The sequence below is a fragment of the Myxocyprinus asiaticus genome, chromosome 15 (genome assembly GCF_019703515.2).
Source record: "Myxocyprinus asiaticus isolate MX2 ecotype Aquarium Trade chromosome 15, UBuf_Myxa_2, whole genome shotgun sequence".
Lineage (NCBI taxonomy): Eukaryota > Metazoa > Chordata > Actinopteri > Cypriniformes > Catostomidae > Myxocyprinus > Myxocyprinus asiaticus.
The window spans coordinates 23,807,922-23,818,311 of record NC_059358.1 but is presented as its reverse complement, the minus strand read 5'-3'; positions in this window follow the sequence as shown (position 1 = coordinate 23,818,311).

The window sequence follows — 10,390 nt, the reverse complement described above, 5'->3', positions numbered from 1 at the left end:
AGGTCCACTCTATAAACCCTACTGTAATAAAGTAATATTAGTACCAAGTAATTTTGAAACTCACATTTTGCACATAGAGTATAACTGTACTGATACTGTACATACAACTTTACTGATATGCACAGATAACTACAGTGTCTGATGCATTGATGGTAAAGGTTATGCCTAATAAAATCTCCTCATAACTCTTGACAGACTAGATAAATACAGTAATAGCAAACACCTACCAAAAGCGAATAGCTCATACCTTACAGTGGAATGTTTCCTTACAGATCATGGCCATTTAAATATAATTTTCCATTTGTTTTAATATGATTTTAAGGTCACATATGGATGCAGATGCCTTGAATTATTCAATGCCACAGACAAGGTTGTATCTGTCTGACCCTTTTAGAAACCCTCCTAAGACAACAACATTCTGATTACACATCCCTCATACATGAACTTGGTGTGAGAAAGGATGCCAAAAGCTTGACAGAGGACTCATTGTTAGATTACTCAGCATTTGTCTGAACGGGAGCATCTCTCAAAAAAAATATTGCCCCATGTCACAGCCCCATGTGAGCACATATACTGTAGATAAAAGCTCTCCTGAGACACTAACCTTATATCAGATACGATGTCTTACATAAAACCCCAGCCACCCCTCTGTTACATACAGGGTTGGGGAGTAACGGAATACATGTAATGTAATTATTATGTATTTAAAATAAAAAATATTAGGAACTGTATTCCACTATAGTTACAATTTAAATCATTTGTAATTAGAATACAGTTACATTCAAAAAGTATTTTGATTACTGAAGAGATTACTTTGCATTTTATTGTCATTTGTTTCATTTAATATTTAGTCCTTTCAGATGGAAAACATTTATATACTACATATAAATGATGCGATCCAAAGTGCATCTGAACAGCGATGAAACACTTTCTTATGATGTGTTACATTCATACAAGCAGAAAGAGAAGTTAGTTTGAAGTAAGTTTGGAGCAGAAGAAATAGAAATAAACCTTGTGTAAATTGTCAGCTTTACGCTAAGCTAAAATGCTATTTCTAGTCATTTTACATGCACGTTACCTGCCACAATCATATTTTTTTATCAATAAAATTCACGTTGGATCATAATTTCTTTTTTCTAGTAAGACCTTTGATATTAGGGCAAAAATCATATTCTTGATAAAAATATCTAAAAGTCCTTAAAACAAGATCAATTTGATTGATCTTGTTTTAGAAACAACACTGCATAAGATATTTAGGTTTTTCGGAGAATGTATTTTAACGTGTATTTTTTTTTACTGTACTGGCAGAGTTTTTATAGTCAAAACAATTGAAAAAATCTACCAGTGCTGAAGAAGTAATCCAAAGTATTTAGAATACATTACTGACCTTGAGTAATCTAATCTAATTTATAATTGTTACAAATTAAATTTTACAGCATGTGTTCTGTAATCTGTAGTGGAATACATTTCAAAAGTAACCCTCCCAACCCTGGTTACATAATCATTGATCTTACATTCTGAAAAGTAGTGTGCTGCCTGAGGCCTCAAGGTATAGCTTGACATGTAATTGCAAGTGATTGAGATAGGTTCAGTTGAGCAAGAGTGATGAACTTTGGGCTGTATGTTGTGTGTAAGCCTAAAATGGATGCATGGTCAACATGATCACTCTGGCATGGTAGGAGATTTCTTCACAGAAGACATTTGTCACCTTGTTCAAGTGTCGATACTAACAGGCCCTCCCAATCTGGGGCAGCAGGGGTAATAATGGGCTGTGTACTCTTTTAAAACGTTTACTAATTTATATCCTTATGTCTTTCTGCACTAATTAAAACCTAATTTAATCACTTATTAAAATCTAATATCTCTACTAGTGCACTTCTATACTACCTAATAAAATCTAATTTAAACACTATTTGATATGCAGAATATAAATTGCATTTGCTTATACATTTATAGACATTAACAGAGCAGTTTTCAGCATGTCAAGTTTAAGATAAAGAGCGAATGTGTGTATATTGTAAAGGAATGTGGTAATCTGGCAGGTTTTTAAGGTAGCTTTTTAGAAAATTCTCTTAACATTGTCTAAGAAAATTATCTATAAAAAACACAAAGTAGAGCGTTATCACCCAGATCAGAACTAGAACATTAGACCAGCAACTTGTGACTTCTATTGTGCTTTTAGGTTTTGGCAAGGACAGTGTCATATATTCTTAATGAAAATATTATTAGGTAATAATTTAGTCAATTCAAGATTTTCTAAATAATTTCTTTATGTCTTTAAATAATTCTGAATTTTGTACAGCATCTCCTAAAAGTCTTTTAAAAGAGACCATTTTATTTAGAGTATGTCTTGTCAGGTTTGTGCTCAAAAAATGAGCCACCAGTTAAAGGAGTAGTTCACCTCAAAATGGAAAATGTACTTTTACTCACTCATTTACTCACCCTTATGTTGTTCAGAACCCATATGCTGGGTTTTATCTTGGAACATAAAAATAGATATTTTAAGCAGCTCTATTCCATAGAATAACAGTTTATAGTGAGCAGGAGTGGTCAAGCTTCATAAAGGACAAATACTATAAATTGTTATTAAAGGTTCAGTATAAAGACATCATAACAGTAGTCCATATGACAAGTGCACTATATTCCAAGCTTTCTGGGGCCACACAACAGCTTTGTGTTGTATGGACTACTTTTATAATATTTTTATAATGATTTTTTTTCTCTTTGGACCTTGACAGCAGTGGTCAATATGAACTGTTTTTGTATGGAAAAGAGCAGCATTAGGATTCTTGAAGAAAATATTGTGTTAAGATTCTACTGGGAGTAAAAAACAATGAGGGACAACTTGAGGGCAGTAAATCATTTTGTGTATTTTCTTTTTGCTAGCCAGCTGACACAGTCATGTCATTTTACAGATACATCAATGATGAAAAGAAATTCAAATTATATTCATCTTTTCTTTGAGACAGCACAAAAAAGAAAGAAAAGATGATTGAAACCAGCAAATTGCTAGCAATGCAGACACAGTGTTTGTCTTGTACTGTTTGAACTTTAAAAATACATGTATCTTTTAAAACCATAAATTATACAATTTTGGGCCTTTATCGAATTTCAAGCCTTTATTCAGAAAATTATTGCATTCAGCCCCTTTACTATATTAAAAGACCAAAGAGGACCATTATATTTGTCACCTCAACACCCGTGACCCATGACCGCCCAAAATGGTTTGGTCCCCCCCAATGTTCAAGACATGGTTACGGCCTTGGTAAATTATGACAGAATTTTCCTTTTTGGCCAGGGACTAAAAACGATTCAGGGAACGAAAATTAAAACCGAAAACTGACCCAAATTGGTAACACTTTACAATAAGGTTTTATTAGTTTACATTAGTTAATGCATTTTTAAATCTTTAGTAAGTTAATAAAATACAATTGTTCATTGTTAGTTAATGTTAGTTCATGTTGCATGAACTATTGTTAACATATACTTTTGATTTTAAAAATGTTGTCCTGACCTCACGCGCCTCCTTCGTACAGTTCCTCGGAAGCCGCAGAAGGAGTATAGTGGGAGGTGAGGGGGGCGGCTTCGGCTTTCAGAACGAAAACGAGCCAAGAGCAAAGCACCTTGAGATTCATGCAGTTACAGTGAACACAATCAGCCTCAACGAGCACTGCTTTACGTAAAACAGTGCTCGGGCCCGCCAGACAGAGGGAAATATGCTTGTTATTATGTACTTGTGGAACCATTTGCAAAACGCAATCTTTATAAAGACGTTGTGAAGCAAACGCTCTTTTACAATTGTGCACAGTATACAAATAGCCTACACACAAACACAATCAGGCTGTAGCGCTTATGTTACACTGTACATAAAATTCCAGTAGAATTCCAGTAATTCAAAGGATACTTTCGTTGAGGCCCACAGGCCGTAGAATAATCTGATTGCTGTGAAGCAGTGAAAATGGCGAAGATGCTCGTCTGTCCGCTGTCACACAGGAGGAATATTCCACATGCTGTCGTTCAACGGTGAAAAGTGGTAATCGGTGATCGCCGGAGCACCACAGAGATTACAAGAAAACCAGCCTGGTCTCATGAAATTTACGTGAACGTTGCAACGTTTTTGCAAAACTGAAATTACGCTCTTCATTCCATGTTTGGCTGCAGTTTCAAAGTGTTCAGCGGAGGGCGCTAAAACCGAGCAAAATTAGGTTGTCATCAGACGAGGTTTTCAAGGTGAATTTTAGATGGAGGTTTTAATGGGTAAAATGTACCTCCCTGACCTAAAACTGTACCCTAAACCTAACCAATAGTGTCTGGAAAGATAAATGAGAGTTTAACAAAACAGACATGTTTACCCTTAACCAACACCTAATCTTAACCGATAGTGTTTTAAAATACAAATTCAAAAAAAAAAAAAAAAATACTCATTTACTGAAGCAACCATGTCATTCCGTTTAGCTTCTATGCCACTTTCACTTTCATGTGTCTTTAACTGGATATGAACCGTGATGGTCAAACTCAAAGTCCAACGCTTTATCAGGTGAGCTACAAGGCAAGCTTACAATACAGAAATAAGTGTGTATCTGTAGTGGGTCTGTAATGCAAGTGTTAAAATATATAGTTTTTCAAATCATGTGTTAAAGTAAAGTGTTTTAATATCATAACATAGCAGGGGGTGAGTAATAGAGTGAAAAATAAATTTTTATAAAGTTCTAATCATCAATTTTACTCGTGATTTCTGTGACAATGAATAAAATGCACTGTTGTTGTAGCTCCTCTAGTGTTCATTTCACCAGAAAACTGCAGCGAAATGTAGAAATCGGCATGTAAAAGTCAGTTTGCTGTGAAGAGTGCAAATCTTGAAGGTGATTCTATTAGAGAAAATCCAATTGATGTGCAGAATACGAGAAATAGATATTGCTATCCTGAAGGGGAAAATTCTGACAAGCTAGCGCTGTGTGCCGCCATATATACGCCCAAATGATACGCACAAGGGAGGCAGAGCACAAAGCACTATCTGCCAATTAAAATTGACTTTAGAGATTGATTACACCTGCAGAGATAACCCCTAGCATCAGCTAAAGTGACGCAGCATTGAAATGACTGACCTGTAAGGGAACTAAGATTAATAAATCATTGTTCATTGTTAGTTCATGTTAACTAATGTTGTTAACTAATGTTAACAAATGGAACCTATTGTAAAGTATTACCAAGAAATTTTTACAAAACATACCCGAAAACAGGAACAAAATCTCAATTTTCAATTGTTCTGGAGTGAAAACGTTATTTTAAATGCTGTTACTGGTTAATAACCAGTTAATTTCGGAGTCACGTGATGCCATGCGAGGATCGGACGTGTGAACGGGGAGCTCTGCGCACTTTGCTAGTTTTAACACTTTTAATGACATAAACCGGTGAGATTCGATACACTCTGTTCCATAACTGTTCTAGGAGGACAATATGTCAAAGAATTCAAAATCCTCGGACTCTGGAGACAATAAAAGACACTTCTGTGCTCAAGCTGATGCCCCTGAGCAGACCGCGAGCCAGGGAGTCGATTTAGTCGGAGAAGTGCAGGAAATGTGGTGAGAGATGCTGAAAATGACGGCAATGCTGACGAAAGTCGTTGATGACTTGGAGGATCTTGCTGTGATATGTCGATCGATCACTACCATGGAGGCGAAGTTCACTGAGGTGGTTACAAGAGTGGGGGATGTCGAGAAATGGATCAGTTATCTGGAGTCATCGGAGAGGGAATTATCTGCTAATCCACCAGTGACTGAGGTGGATTTGGAGCATGTCTGGGAGAAGTTGGAGGACATGGAGAACCATAGCTCGCGGAATAACGTCCATATCGTTGGAATCCCTGAGGGAGCAGAGGGACAGGATATGGTGAAATTCCTGGATGGGCTCTTTCTGAATCTGCTCGACATAGCAGGCCATAAACTGAAAATCAAGCGAGCTCACAGGGTTCCTGCTCGTCGATCCGCAGAGGATTCTGGTCAAAATTCTGGCCAAATTTCTGAGATCATCCGATAAAAATCTTGTGTTATGTGAGGTGAGGATTAAAGGAAGGCTTTCTTGGAAGAACCACAGCATTTTCTTGTTCCCAGACTTTGCGAATTTGACAAGAGAGAAACGTGATTGATTCAAGGAATGCACAAAACTTTTACATCAACGTAAGGTCGCTTTTGCACTGATATTCCCGGCCAAATTGAGAATAAATGCTAAGGTTGGCCATAAAATATTCACATGCCCACAGCAAGTGATGTCCTTCATAAAGTCAGTGGAGTGAGCAAGTCATCTCATTGTACTCATGTTGCAGCCGAGAGGACCGGCTCACTGAACTTGAGCTACACGCACTTGACTGTTTGAAGATTCTGCACACTTTTTTTTGTGCTGGTTCCGCCTAGCGGCTGGAGTTTATTTTGTAGAGTGGCACACCTTCGGGACAGTTTTGTGGATGAATCTACATGCTCTTTGTGCTTATTTCTCCTGTTGGCTGGGGTTATTTTTGTGGAGTATTTCTTGCAAAGACATTGGAGTGATTAAGTCATTTGTTTGCACTCATGCTGCAGCCAAGTGGACCGGCTCACTGAACATTCATTTGACTGTTTGAAGAATCTGTATGTTCTTTTTGTGCTGGTTCCGCCTATCAGCTGGAGTTTATTTTGTAGAGTAACTCACCTTCAGGACAGTTTTATGGATGAAACTACATGCTATTTGTGCTTGTTCCTCCTATTGGCTGGAGTTTGTTTTGTGGAGTATTTTTTGCAAAGTCAGTGGAGTAAGTGGGTCATCTTGTTGTACTCACGTTGCAGCCATGTGGACTGGCTCACTGAACATTCGCTTTACTGTTTGAAAAATCTGTGCATTCTTTTTGTGCTGGTTCTGCCTAGCGGCTGGTGTTTTTTTTTTGTACAGTGTCACACCTTAAGGACAGTTTTATGGATGAAGCTACATGCTATTGGCTGGAGTTTGTTTTATAGATTATCTATTGCTGTGTAATTCTGTTTCACAAAATTTGTATAGAAACACCAGACTTGAGCAATCCGATGGCAAAGTTGTCGCGGGGGTTCTCGTAGGCGTACATGGACTGTTTGAGTTTGGAGGGATGGACGCCAGTTGACGCTGTTGTGTGCACATTTTTTCTTTTTTCTGTTTATTTTGTTCTGGGGGAAGTTCAGGTTTTGATTGTCACACTATTGTTGGAATGTGGTCTTATAATCTTGTTTTTGAAAACACATTTTTTTTATGTCAAAATGTGAAATGTTAATATGAGTGGATTGTCTCTCTCCACGTGGAATCTGAATGGGTTGGTGCACCCCATAAAAAGAAGGAAGGTTATTTCTCTTCTTAAGCGTAAGAAATATGATATAGTGTTTCTTCAAGAAACGCATCTTTCTCTGCAGGAAGCTGAAAAATTTGGAAAGATATAGGGTGGGCATTTTTTTTTTATAGTGCTCGTTCAAGTAAGAGCAGGGGAGTCATTATGCTGATAAGTAAACATCTACTATTCAAATGTCTCAAACAGAGTAAAGATAAATTAGAAAGAGTCATTATTGTTTTAGCTGAAATTCAGGGACAAAGTCTTATTTTGGCTAATATTTATGCACCTAACATTGATGATCAGGGCTTTTTTATAGATCTTGAAGGGATGATGCAAGCTGCTGGGACCCCTCATGATATAATATTGGGAGGAGACATTAATCTTTTGATGGACTCAGTCCTTGATCATAGTGAAGCAAAAGTGTGCAAGCCCCCTAGAGCAACATTGACGCTTCACAGGATGTGTAAAAATCTTGGTCTTACAGATATTTCGAGGCTTTTGAACCTATCTGTTAAGGACTATACATTTTTTCATCAGTCCATAAGATTTACTCTAGAATAGATTTTTTTTTATATATATCTAAGTCCCTCATATCATCTGTCATTGATTGCTCAGTTGGAAACATTTTAGCCTCAGATCACGCCCTGGTGTGTTTAGAGGTGTTGCCACATATAAAGAAAAGGAAATTATATAGTTGGCGCTTTAATGTATCCCTTTTGCAAAATCCTGAATTCCAACAAATGCTAAAGGCTGAAATCAGTGTTTACATGGAGACCAAATGGTCCTCAGTATCCTCTGTGGGCATGGCTTGGGAGGCACTTAAGGTGGTTCTTAGGGACCGGATCATACATTATGCCGCATTCACCAAAAAATCCAAAGCACAAGCACTCATGGAATTGGAAGGGAATATTAAAAGAGCCGAAGCGGCGAATGTCATCTAATGGTCTCAGAGAACTGACCTGATTGAAATACAGATATAATACTATTTTGTCGTGGAAGATGGAGTTTTGGCTATTCAGGGCAAGACAGTCATACTTTGAGTCAGGGGACAAAGCAGGGAAACTTCTGGCAAGATATATAAAACAGAGAGAGTCTTTTTCTACCATTCCCTCAGTGAAATCTGCTGGTGCTGAAATATTAACCTCGGCAACTGATATTAATAATGCTTTTAAAGAATTCTATCTTGATCTTTATAGTTCCACATCTTCATCTACTGAAGAGGATATTAGAAACTTTGTTGAACCATTAGAACTTCCTAAACTTCGGCTGATTCTCTTGATTCTGAGATAACCTTGGAGGAGCTTGGCGAGGTAATTAAGGCCTTGCCTACAGGCAAGTCTCCGGGGCCAGATGGCTTTGCCGCTGAATTTTTTAGATCTTAAGCTACAGAACTGGCTCCACTTTTGCTAGAGGTTTATATGGATCATTAAAGAATGGAAAGCTTCCTCCAACCAAGACACAAGCCCGGATCAGTCTGATTCTTAATAAGGACAAAGATCCAAGCGAGTATAAGAGTTCCTGTCCAATTTCCCTGATCCAGCTAGATGTTAAAATTTTGTCAAAAATTGTGGCTATTCGATTAAGTTATGACATCTCTTATACATATAGATCAGGTGGGGTTTATTCGGGGCTGTAGCTCTTCTCATAACATTAGGCGTTTCATCAATATCATGTGGTCAGTGGCGAATGATCAGACTCCGGTCGCTGCCATCTCACTTGATGCCAAAAATGCATTTGATATGACAGAATGGGATTAACTTTTTAAGATTTTGGAAATGTACGTGTTTGGGAATACTTTTATTGGATGGATCAAGTTACTTTATAGACACCTGGTAGAGGCGGTACAAACAAATGGATTAATTTCAGATTATTTTACTCTGGATATGGGCACCCAGTAGGGTTGTCCTCTTTCCTCATTATTGTTCTGTCTTGCCCTGGAACCATTAGCAGCCGTGATAAGAAAGGATGATGATTTTCCAGGGGTGATGGCAGGAGGTGTGGTTCATAAGCTTTGGTTTTACGCAGATGATATTTTATTATTCGTCTCCCACCCCACTAGATCTATGCCTTGCCTCCACAGAATTATTAATTCCTTTTCTAAGTTCTCAGGATACAGAGTTAATTGGTCTAAATCCGAAGCTTTGGCTCTGACAGCGTACTGCCCTGTAATGGCTTTTCAGCCAGGCACCTTCCAGTGGCCCAAACAGGGCATTAAGTATTTGGGTATTTTATTCCCAGCAAATTTGTGTGATTTAGTTAAGAGTTAATTTTGACCCTTTAATAAAAAGGTTTTTGAGCGATGTGGGCAGGTGGGCTTCATTAAATTTATTTATTTATTTACCCTATAGATGTCCCCCTCTCTTATTTCAAGCAATTTGAAAGTATAGGCCGATTTGCAAAGGTGGGCTAGGCCTACCCAAGATTCTGTTTTATTATTATGCATTCAGTCTCAGACATTTGATTCACTGGTCGCTTCCACCTGAGAGAGCCCCTTCCTGGTTTTGTATTGAACAGGAAGTTCTTGCCCCTATTTCGCCATTGCAAAGCCTTTCTATCAAACTAACCGGAGAAGTTAAGTTACAGCCCGTTATCTCGCATTTGCATGTGGTATGGACAAAAGTGTCCAGAGTGTTTAATTCGGACATTTATTTAAATGTTGATTCGAACATATGGCTGAACCCAAAGTGATGTATTAATAAGTCCCCTTTCTGCTGGACAGAGTGGATTGTGAGGGAGGTTATTACACTCAACACTCGGTGTTGAGATCCATTGAAAATATGGTTCAACATTTTGGGATTCCCAGGTCTCAATTCTTCAGGTATTTACAGCTGCGCCACCTGCTCTGTACTATTTTTGGGAGTAGCATACACCCATCTAGAGTGGCAGATACTCTGGGAGTGGTGGTTACTGCATTTGGAAAAGGTCATGAGGCATCAGTGTATTACTCCCTGCTAATTCAGAGTCTGGGGGATGGAGCTTCAGCTTCTTTCAAGAGATTATGGGAGAAAGATTTAATCTTGGTATTGGAGGAGGGAGTGTGGGCTAAGATTCTAAAAAACAAGT